The sequence below is a fragment of the Gossypium hirsutum genome, chromosome A12 (genome assembly GCF_007990345.1).
Source record: "Gossypium hirsutum isolate 1008001.06 chromosome A12, Gossypium_hirsutum_v2.1, whole genome shotgun sequence".
NCBI lineage: Eukaryota > Viridiplantae > Streptophyta > Magnoliopsida > Malvales > Malvaceae > Gossypium > Gossypium hirsutum.
The window spans coordinates 57,294,497-57,306,302 of NC_053435.1; positions in this window are offsets into that span (position 1 = coordinate 57,294,497).

Below are 11,806 nucleotides of genomic sequence, written 5' to 3' on the forward strand. Positions count from 1 at the left end.
ATCTTCCCTAGGTATCTAGGGAATTAGTTCATAGTTCTGAATAAAAATATCTCAAAGTCAAAAAAACCACAAGAAATAAAGAAACTCATAAAAACTTTAGAAGAAATTAAAAAGAGGTCTTCGATCTTGATGGTCTACTTCAGAGTTGACTCTAATGGTGTTATTCGAGTTGTTTTCTTTAATACTCTCTGATAGCCCCCATATCTCTTCTTCGATTTGGTATTTATAGACTTTAGAATGCTCAGAAAGCCTAAAAATTGTGTTTTGCCGTGTGTTTGGGAAACAAATTGAAAAATCGACACAGTCTGGCACATGGCTGTTTGTCCAGCCCGTGTGTCTCGCACGACCGTGTGTCCAGCCCATGTGGGAAGGCCCAACCCGTGTGGCTCTTGAAATTTACTATTTTTGTCTGATTTTCACACATTTTTCACTCTTTTAGCTCCCAAATGCTCACCTAAGTATAGGAACATGAATTCAAAGGATTAGAAGCTTCAAATTAACCAATTTGCATAAATAATCATCCAAAAATGTATTAAGAACGAGATTAAAATGTGTTGGTTTTATCATTTATCATATATCCCTACACTTAAGCGTTTGCTTGCCCTCAAGCAAAATCCTCAACTCAAATTAAAGTTAATCTTTCTCAACTTGTAATTCTCATCAATAATATTTTGAAATAATTCGCAATTAATCATGCATTGAAAATTTAATTAAAAGGGAACTAAAGATTCAAACAATCCAAGTTAAAATTTTAAAGCATGAAAACATATGCATCTCCCATTATCTAATTAATTACCTTAAATTCAAAATTTAAAATAATTGGCATCTTCATTAAAGATTCACTCAAAGCACTCAAAGTATTTAAGGTTCAAAAAATAAGCACTCAACAGTTGAACAAGAAATGTCATTATCATAGGTGTACAGGCCCAATTATGCCCGGCCCAAACTAAAAAACCAAACCCAATTAAATACAAACCCTAAAGCCCAAATCCTAGCCCCTTGCAGAGAAGAGAAAACAGCAGCAGCCCTCAAGCCTCAGCAGCACACTCGGCCAACCAATGGCCGCCTCGCGCACCACCACCGGCATATGCTCCCTCCATGCGTCTGACACGCCCATACCCTGCAAACACAAACAACAAAAACAACAGCCACAACAGAGGAATAAGAGCATTTTTTATTGTTATTGTAATCGGTTATAAAACCGAAGGGAGAAATTTTGAAAGAAAAGGGGGATTGTATTTTGAAAAGGGGGGTTTTTTATTTTTTTACAAAAAGAAAGATTGTAACACAGATATTAGAAATCAAAAGGCACACAAGCAAATCTAAGAAAGATTGGAAACTAAAAGGTGTTCTTGGTTCTTTTTTATTGTTATTTAGTTTTTTCTTTTGTATTTTCTTTTATTTTTTTCTTTCTCTTCACGAATCTGTTTAAGCAAAAACTAAAAAGAAGGAAAATGGCTCACCTGAATCCCTTTGAGCTCGCGTCGGAGTGATTTCTCCGTTGTTGTAATCGAGTTCGGCAAAGGGACAAAGAACTCTTTTTTTCCTCGTTCTTTGGTTGCTGAAAGTTTAGCCTTCAAAAGAGGCTTTGAAGACAGAGCATAAATGCTCATTCTCCGCAACACCGGTCACCGGCCATGGCAGCGTGCAGGTGACAGGGAATGGCCTTGTCAGCTGAAAAGAAGGAGAAGAGATAGAGGAGTCTGAAACTGTTAGGTTTTTAGAAAAAAAATAAAAAAGGAAATAAATGCTAAGATGGTTTCAAAATAAAAGTTTAATTTAAATAATAAAACTAAAACAACGCCGTTTGGGTAAAGGGAAAGTGTCCATGCGCCTAAAATGGATAATTTGTGTGGCTAGTCTCTTCCACTTTTCTGCGTTTTCATTTTAATCCCATTTTCCTTTTTATTTTTCTTCAAATTCTCCTCTTTAATTTTATTTCATTTTTAATTTAACCCAGGGCCTTGCTAGCCAAAACACAACGCATAAGGACTAGGGATATTATCTCATTTAGTCCCTGCTACTTTCAGCGCACCGCAATTTGGTCCCTTGATTTTATTTTATTTCTATTTTTACCCCAAAACCCCATTTAACTTTCAAATTAGTCCATTTTTGTTAGTTTACTCACTCACTCATTCATCTATTTATTTGTTTATAAATATATTTTTCCATTATTCTTCTGTTTTACTTGTTCATTTCTTTATTGGTAAATATTATTCATTTACATTATTGGAATCGTTAATTCATAATTCTTTTATTTCTCTCCAATTTTATTTACTTTTGTTGTTGCTATTTTGTTATCTTTTATTATTTTATTATTTATTCATCTATCATTCATTTTTTATATATATTTTCTTTCATTAATTACTCATTTTATTTATTATCATCATCATCATCATCATCATTATTATTGATATTATTATTATTATTATTGTTACTTTTTGTCACTATTGTCATTATTATATTATTACTATTATTATTATACTTATATTCATGTTTATTCTATTTTTTCTAACATTATTACTGTTTCTCTGATCTTATTTATTTATTTATTTATGTTCCTATTATATTTCCATTCATGATACTTCTATTTATATTTATATAGTAATATTACGTTTATTTTTCATATATACATATTTTATTCTTGCTATTATCATTTCATTTATTTATATCTTTTACATAGTTTTTTAAACTTCAGATTTTTTTATTTATATTATTTATGTCAAAACTCTTTTATGTATATTTTTATTCTGAAGTTATCTTTCCACATATATTGTGTATTTTAAACTACCATACGTATTATTATCTTGCGATTTTTTTATATATCTTTTAGTTTAAGTTATTTTGTACATAACACGTATTTTAAAATTCCGTATGCATTATTTTATACTATCTTATACATCAATCGTTTTAAATTCCTTTCATTGTTACTTATTTTGAACTTTCTGTACATTGCTTACTCTAAAATATTTTATATACTCATTATCTTACATACATATCTATATACATAGTTCGTGATAAAATCGTTTTAATATATATTATTGATTTCACGTTATCTTATATATACGATTTGTCTTTTTTCATTTAAACCAATTTACATATATGTATGTACATATATACATTTCCATTCAAATCTATTATGTATATATTTAAAAGAAATTTTTTTTATATATTTTGATTATTTAAAACTTTTTCATATATCATTATCCCTTTCATATATTATTTATATTGGGCCTTTTATTGTATATATCATCTATTTAAAGTTTCATATGCATTACTTGGTTTAAATTATTTTGTATGTTATGCACTTCAAAATTCATTTACATCATTATTTTTATAAAGGAAAATTACTTTATACATTTCTTAACTCCAAATTCCATTTTTGAAATCGGTTAAATCCCAACTCATTATGCTTGGATTTCAAATGATTATACTTTTGTTACATCTGGTCTTATTTGTCCGTTTATCATACCCTTACATGTTTTATGTTCTAAATTCAATACTTTGCATTTTATATTCATTTATTCGTTTACCATGTTATGTTATTTATCTATTCATTATTCATGTTATTTATATATTATTTCTATTTCGAAATATACATGCTTAATACTATATACGTTTAGCCTGCTCACCTATTCATTGAGTGGTCTATATGTTTCATACATTGATTCGTAAAGCTTTGTCATTCTAATCATGTCCAAACATTTTAACATTATGACCTTTTTATGGTACATTTTTGTTTCATCATTTTAATTATTGATTGTGATTTGTTTCTAAACGTACCTCTTAAATACTTCACTAAAATTTTTAGATCCAAATTTAAAATAAAAGAAAATCTTGAAAATAAGACAATGTTTCGCGTCTTGGAACACCGAAGAATTGTGCCCTAACTTACGGGGTTTCGATTCTCTCGTTGATTCTAAATAGCCAAATATCCTTTCGAGTTTTAAGAACACATGAAATTTCAATTAAAATTAAAGATAAACTTGAGCTCGGAAGTTCAAGGTATCGCGTTCTAACTTACGGGATGTGATTCTCTGATGTCTCGAGACGAGGAAATCTTTAGCAATCGTTTTGATCCAATTCAAGCACTTTTAAACTCAACATTCATAAAAAGGGATCGTATTTCAAAATTTATTTTAAAACTTTTCAATTTACGATATTAAGAAATTAATTAATCAATTAGGTATCAATTTTGGGCGTTACGAGGGTGCTAATCCTTCCTCGTATGTAACTGACTCCCGAACCCGTTTTCTCAAATTTCGTAGACCAAAATGTCATTCTAGTAAACTAAAATGTTTTATTAAAACAAGGGTGATCCGATCACATCCAATAAAGATTGGTGGAGACTCCCGTTTTAATTTTCACTTTCAAAATCAAAGTTGATCCCCGTTTAAAAAAAATGGTTACGACAGCTTGGCGACTCCATTAGGGACTTCGAGAGTCAAACCTTAAATTGATTAATTTTTGTCTTTTGTCGAAAATTGAAAATCAGTTTTAAATTATCTACATTGCATATTGTTTGTTATTTTCGTGGCTTTCTTCATAATATGCTTGCTTTAAGTAGTTTAATTCTTTGATATATCTTTGCATATCGCATCGCATTATTGGTCAATTTCACCCTCTTAAGTGAAAGTGAGAAACTACTCCTTCGTGAGGTCTTCACCTCCGTATAGGATAGTGGATAGCTTTCGGGATACATCCGTACCTGCGTCTTCGTGAGGTTTTCATCTCCGTATAGCCGTAGGGAAATGTATTCCCCTGAATCGAACTCGGTCCGTATGAGCCTATAATAGGCGAGGATCGAGGAATCTGTTGGTTCAGGTATCTTTACTTTAGAACCGAACTACATGTAATGAGCCCTAAGAGCCTACCCTAGGTAGAACCACACCGAACCCTAGTGGTTACCCGATTAGGCGCTTATTTACTCCTTATTTGTTTTGAATTCTATTCTTTGTATATAATACTAACTTGTTGTGTTTTGATTATTTTCGCATGGCATCTCATCATAAAAGGGTGTTGATTTACGTTCGGTTACTAAATAGAAGAGTTTAGCATGGAAAAAGGATTTCTTGATAGAGTGGAGGATAATGCAGCTGTCCGAGTGTGGTCCGAGAGAACGCAACAAGAGAAAGGAGATAGTTTGACCGAGGGATATGAATCGGAGTTGTGGGATTTCACTCGCATCATGTGACTCAAAATGACCTGCAAGAGTTAAGGGATATATGGAATAGTTGGAATGGCGAAGTCAAGCAAATTTTTTACTGTAACTACGGCGATTTACCCTATTTGCTCGATGTAAAGGTGGACAAGTACTTGTTCCGGGCTCTCGCGCAGTTTTGGAACCCTACTTACAGTTGCTTCACCTTCAGAGGAGTTGATTTAGTACCTACTGTGGAGGAATACATGGCGTTACTTAATTGCCCGAAGATTCAGGCTGATAGGGCCTATTCAAGACCTGTCAACATCCCTCCCTTTTTGAAGAAGTTGATGAATGTAACGGGGATGAGCGAGAAATGGGTCGCAGTCCGTATCAAGCAAAAAGGGGATAGTAAGTGTATTCCTTGGAGGAATTTGAGGGACTTGATTCTTGCGCACCCGGATTCGAAGAAAAGGGTTGATGTTTTTGCCTTAAGCCTCTACGGTTTGATCATCTTTCCTAAGGCGCTAGGACACACAGATGAAGCGGTCTCAGATCTATTCGATCAGCTTGATAAAGGTACTACACCTATCCCGGCAATCCTAGCAGAAACTTTCAGATCCTTGAATGCATGCCGGAGAGCGGGCGAGGGAAGATTTATTGGTTGTGCTCAGCTTCTTTTGGCTTGGTTCCACAGCCATTTCTGGAAGGTGGAGAAGGTCTCCTATCGGGTTTTCTCTAAGGATTATTCCCCATTAAGGGAATTAGTGGCCACACCGAGGCGAGACGACATCTCAGAAGAGAAATGGATAACTATTCTCCATAATTTGCGGGCCGAAGACGTTGAATGGAGAGCTCCGTGGTTGATTCATGACGAGATCTTATATAGGTGCGATGATTTTGACTGGGTCCCTCTGGCCAGAATATGGGAAGCCGTTGGATACGCTCCACTGATGGTGTTAAGGCAATATCGATCAAGGTAATTTATACCGGTGACAGGGTTTGGCACAATGTGAGTTCTCCTATAAAGACAATAATTATAATAAGAGGGTTCGCGAGATATCAGATACATGGAACCAAGCTCGAAGAATGAAAGGATTTACCACAGGCCCGATGACCACCCCTGGGTATGAATGGTGGTGGGGTAGGAGAGTCAACGACAACATCCCTAGGCCGAATCAAGGGAACACTCAACCGATAGAGGAGCATTTATGGGTTATCCCATCTGAGTTAGAGATCATTAAACAAGACTTTGAGAAAAGGAACTCAGAGTTGGGGAAGAAGATAGAGCAGCTAGAAGAAGAGAAAATGAAATTGGGATTAGACATCGATATCCACAAGCTAGAGGCTGAGAAGTTAAGGAAAGGAAAGAACAAGGCCGAGGAAGATTTGGATAGTTTGAAAACCGATTACAAGAAGCTGCGTATGTCAATAAGAATTACCGGTATAGGTAAAACGTCGGAGCAATGGCGTCAAGAGATCAAAGAGGAAAAGACTAGAGCCGACCATTGGGAGAAACGGTTTCAAGATGCCCGAATACGAGAGGACACTCTGAAAAAGAGTTTGTTAGAAAGCCAAAACGAAAAGGAGAAGTTACGTGCTCGGATGGTTGAATTGGAAAGATCATTTCATCAACATCGTAGCCGTAATTCGGTAATTGAGCTGAAGGCTAGTCTGAGTAGGATCGAAGAGTTGAAAGGAAAAGTAGAAGAACTCGAGACTGCACTACGAGATAGTAAAATTCGAGTGGAACTTCTTGAGGCAAACAACGACCATTGTAGGGAACAGCTTTACCACTCTCAGAACCAGATTAGAGATAGAGACTGTCATGGGCGAAGCCGTGACTCAGGTTCGGGAGGTAGCCGATCACTTGCAAACCTTGGCAATCCAAGCTGATGTATTAAGCTTAAAGTACGAGTCAGAATCAGATCGAGGCTGAAACTTAGCTTGGCTCCTTAGGAAAATTAAGGCTTTGGGCATTAGGACAAAGTCGTATATGTAATCATCCGTTCTATGTAAAGAAACTTTTCTTCTAGTGAAGTTCTTCTAATGAAATTGAATTGGAATCAACGCCTCTTTTTGCATTCATTCATTTGCATTACATTTCATCATGTGCATTAAATTTCGCGAAAAGACCCTGATTAAACAAAATTATTTCAGTTAATCTGGAAACCAATGAGAATCAACCAACTGAACACAACTACTATACCCGCCGTAAAACCAAAGCAATGGATCAGAGATTAGAAAGAATAGAACAAATGCAAAGGGAAATGCAAGAGCAATTACAAGCACAGATGCAAGAGCAACTGGCTAAGATACAACAAGATATGAAGGAAAAAATAGAAGAATCCCAAAATAATCTGATAGGCCAGTTGGCGCAGTTGCTGGCTAGAGAACGCGAGAAAGGGAAGAGCACCATGGGGAATGATAATGAAGACCCTATCTATCCTCCAGGCTTTGCTCTGGTAAACACCCAACCACAACCTGAGGTGCATCCACAAACGGTACCTGTCACTATTAGGCCCCAGCAATACCAGGCCAATGCCTCGACACCAATAAACATTCCTGTAGGATCAGACTCTAATCTCGGGGATAATCTAGCTAATCCATTTGTCCCGGACCTTGATGACATGGTAGAAATGGAGAAAGGAAAAGTAGACATGGCAAAATAACTCGATGATCGGTGCAAATGGCTTGAGGAAAAATTTAAAACAATGGAGACTGCTGATTACCGTGGCGGGGTCGATGCTAAGGACTTAAGCTTGGTCCCAGATCTGGTGCTCCCACCAAAATTTAAAACCCCGGAGTTCGAAAAGTATAACGGGATGAGCTACCCTGAAGCTCATATTACGATGTTCTGTCGAAGGATGACAGGGTATGTTAACAATGATCAGCTGTTGATCCACTATTTCCAGGACAGTCTGATCGGATCTGCGGCCAAGTGGTATAACCAGCTCAGCTGTGCCCAAATTGGTTCGTGGAAGGACTTGGCTCAAGCTTTCATGAAACAATACGGTCACGTGACGGACATAGCACCTGACAAAATTATCCTACAAAACATGGAAAAGAATCTGAGTGAGAGCTTCAGACAGTATGCACAATGGTGGAGGGAAATAGCGATGCAAGTCTAGCCACCCCTCTTGGAGAAGGAAATGACCATGCTATTTATCAACACTCTAAAGGCCCTATTCATTAACCACATGTTAGGAAGTGCTACTAAAAGATTCTCGGACATAGTAATGTCCGGGGAGATGATAGAAAACGCGGTAAGATGTGGAAAGATTGAAGCAGGGGAAAATGCCAAGAGAATGGCTCCAAGAAGGAAAGAAAACGAGGTGAACAATGCGAGCGCATATCATAAGGGTTATTCCAAGTCGGTCACAGTAAACCAGCTGAGGGTAGTGACTACTAGCCATCAGGGCTCCGCGGGTCAAGATTCCAACCCAAGGCCTAACACAGAAAGAGTCCAGTTCACGCCAATCCTAATGACGTATAGGGAGCTTTACTAGAATCTGTTCGATGCGCATGTAGTGTCTCCCTTTTACCTAAAACCCATGCAACCTCCATTCCCAAAGTGGTATGATGCAAACGCGCAATGCGAATACCATGCAGGAATTGCGGGCACACAATTGAGAACTGCACGGCCTTCAAAAAATTAGTCAAAAGGTTCATAAAGATGGGCATTGTGAAGTTCGATGATCCCACAAAACCTAATGTGGCAGGAAATCCGTTACCCAGTCATTCAGACAATGGGGTAAATGCGATAAGTGAAAGTGGAGGAAGGAGAACTAAGATGGACGTATCGGAGGCAAAGACCCCGTTGAGTTGGGTTTGGAAGAAAATGGTGGAAGAAGGTTTACTTATACAAGGTTTAGAGGAAAAGCCTGAAGGAGGGAAGTACTATTGTGAATTCCACGACAAGGAAGGGCATGAGATCCAAAAGTGCAATGAATTCAGGGCTCTGGTATACAGATTGATAGAAAATAAAGAGATCGAATTCTTTGAGTACACCGAGGGCCCGAAGGGAGAGATGTGTGCACGCCAGAGAAAGGGCCAACCGACAATGTCCGAGGGGTCAATCACCCGGTCGTAATTATATCTCGACCAAGAGTCAATGAAGTCGGAGTACCAATTGCGCCAAAGGTTATAATTCAAAAGCCTGTTGCTTTCCCTTATAAGGATAGCAAAATGGTTCCTTGGAATTACGACTGCAACGTACTGATCCCGGGAGGGGAGAATCCAGTTTCCACTTCGGAGAAAGGTCAAGACGAGGGTTTCTATACACGCAGCAGAAGGCGTTATACTTCGAACACAAAGGCAGAATTAGCTAAAGGAAAATCCATGGTCGTTGAACAAGAAAAGGAAAAGACGACCAGACCTGAATCACCCGTCAATGAGCCTGTAACTGAAAAAGAGGCTAAAGAATTCTTAAAATTCTTAAAACACAGCGAGTACAGTGTTGTGGAGCAATTGCACAAACAGTCACCTTGCATATCCGTACTAGCCATGCTCTTGAGTTCAGAAACTCACCGAAGTGCATTGATGAAGGTTTTAAATGAAACATATGTTGCGGATGACATCTCTGTCAACAAACTTGATCGTCTGGTCAATAACATCAGTGCGGATAATTTTATTTTGTTTAATGATGATGAATTACCACCGGGAGGCAAGGGATCTACAAAGGCCCTACACATTACCACTTGCTGCAAAGGATACACATTGCCGGGGGTATTGATTGATAATGGATTGGCATTGAATGTCATGCCCTTGTCCATGTTAAATAGGTTGCCAGTGGATAACTCTCACATGAAGACATGTCAAAACGTCATGAGAGCATTCGACGGTACAGAAAGAAAATTGATGGGAAGGATCGAGATACCTCTCTTGATTGGCCCAAATACATACGAGGTGGACTTCTTGGTAATGGACATCAAGCCATCACACAATTGCCTGTTGGGGAGACCGTGGATTCACTCGGTGGGGGCAGTGCCGTCATCCCTACACCAAAAGTTAAAGTTGGTAACTGAGGGTAGGTTGGTAACGATAAACGCGGAGGAAGATATTATTGCATCCATCACCAATGATGCACTGTACGTGGGTGCGGACGATGAGACGATAGAATATTCCTTTCGATCGCTAGAATTCGTCAATGGTACATTCATTATCGAAGGAAACAAGATCCCAATGCCCAAAATATCCAAAGCTACGAGGATAGCCCTGCGATTGACGGTCGGCAAAGGAGCTCTGTCGGGAAGAGGACTTGGAAGGTTCCTCCAAGGAAGGAGCGAGATACTAATGCTAAAAGAAAAATGAGACCGCTTTGGCTTAGGATTCAAGCCAGACACGAAGCAAAAGAAGAAGGAGCTGGAAAAAAGGCAAGAGATGAGAAGAGCACGTCTGCGCGGTGAGGAGGTCAAATGGGAACCAATGACCTTTCCTTATTTATCCCGAACATTCGTGTCCGGAGGAACTATCCATCCAAAACAAGAGATGACAATGTAGAAAGTGGCAGAAGAGATGTTGGGAAGTTGGAGCGTTAACGCCATATCTGAAGAAAAAGCTGAAGAAGGGTTTTATCTAGAATTTGCCCTTACATTCCTGGAAGTGTTTTGAACAATTGGACCGTGGAGGAGATCCCTGTAACTTTTAGAATTAATTAAGAGTAATGTTCAAAACAAGCTTATTACTCTATGCCTAGGGGCAATAAGAACCCTTTTATGAAATAGGCATATGTCCAAATATCTTCATTTCAATAAAAATGCATTTTTGCGTATCATATTGAGAAAATATTCTTTTATTCTTTCTACTTCATTCATAATCATACCACACAAATCAAATATTCTTAGATTCTTTTGTTCTTTGGATTTCTTTCTTCATCCATAACAGGTCTCTAGATATCAATGATATGAGAAACATTGCCAATGACTCAGAGATTCCTTTCGAGCAAGATTTGTGTATGGAGGACACTGAGAATTTTGAAGATGACCGAAATTGCAGCCTATCTCCTGATTTGTTAAGAATGGTAGATCAAGAGGAGAAACAAATCCTACCTCATAAGGAGTCAGTGGAAATTGTTAGCTTAGGAGAAGGAAAAGAGGTGAAAATTGGAGCTAGTATCGCTGCAGAAACAAAGCAAGACCTCATCGAGTTACTCTGGGAATTCAAGGATGTCTTCGCATGGTCATATCAAGACATGCCCGGATTGAATACTGATATCGTGGTACATCGACTCCCCATAAAGGAAGAATGCAGGCCAGTACAACAGAAACTCCGAAGGATGAGACCCGATGTTTTGTTAAAGATAAAAGAAGAGGTCAAAAAGTAATTCGACGTCGGTTTCTTACAAGTGGTCAAGTACTCAGAATGGGTAGCCAACATAGTCCCAGTTCCTAAGAAAGATGAGAAGGTACGGATGTGCGTGGACTATCGGGACTTGAATAAAGCCAACCCAAAAGACAATTTTCCATTGCCTCACATTGATACACTAGTAGACAACACGACAGGTTACTCACTTTTCTCCTTCATGGACGGCTTCTCGGGATATAACCAGATAAAAATGCATCCTGAAGACATGGAAAAGACAACATTTGTAACCATGTGGGGAACGTTTTGTTATAAAGTGATGCCATTCGGATTAAGAACGCAGGAGCAACATATCAAATAGCC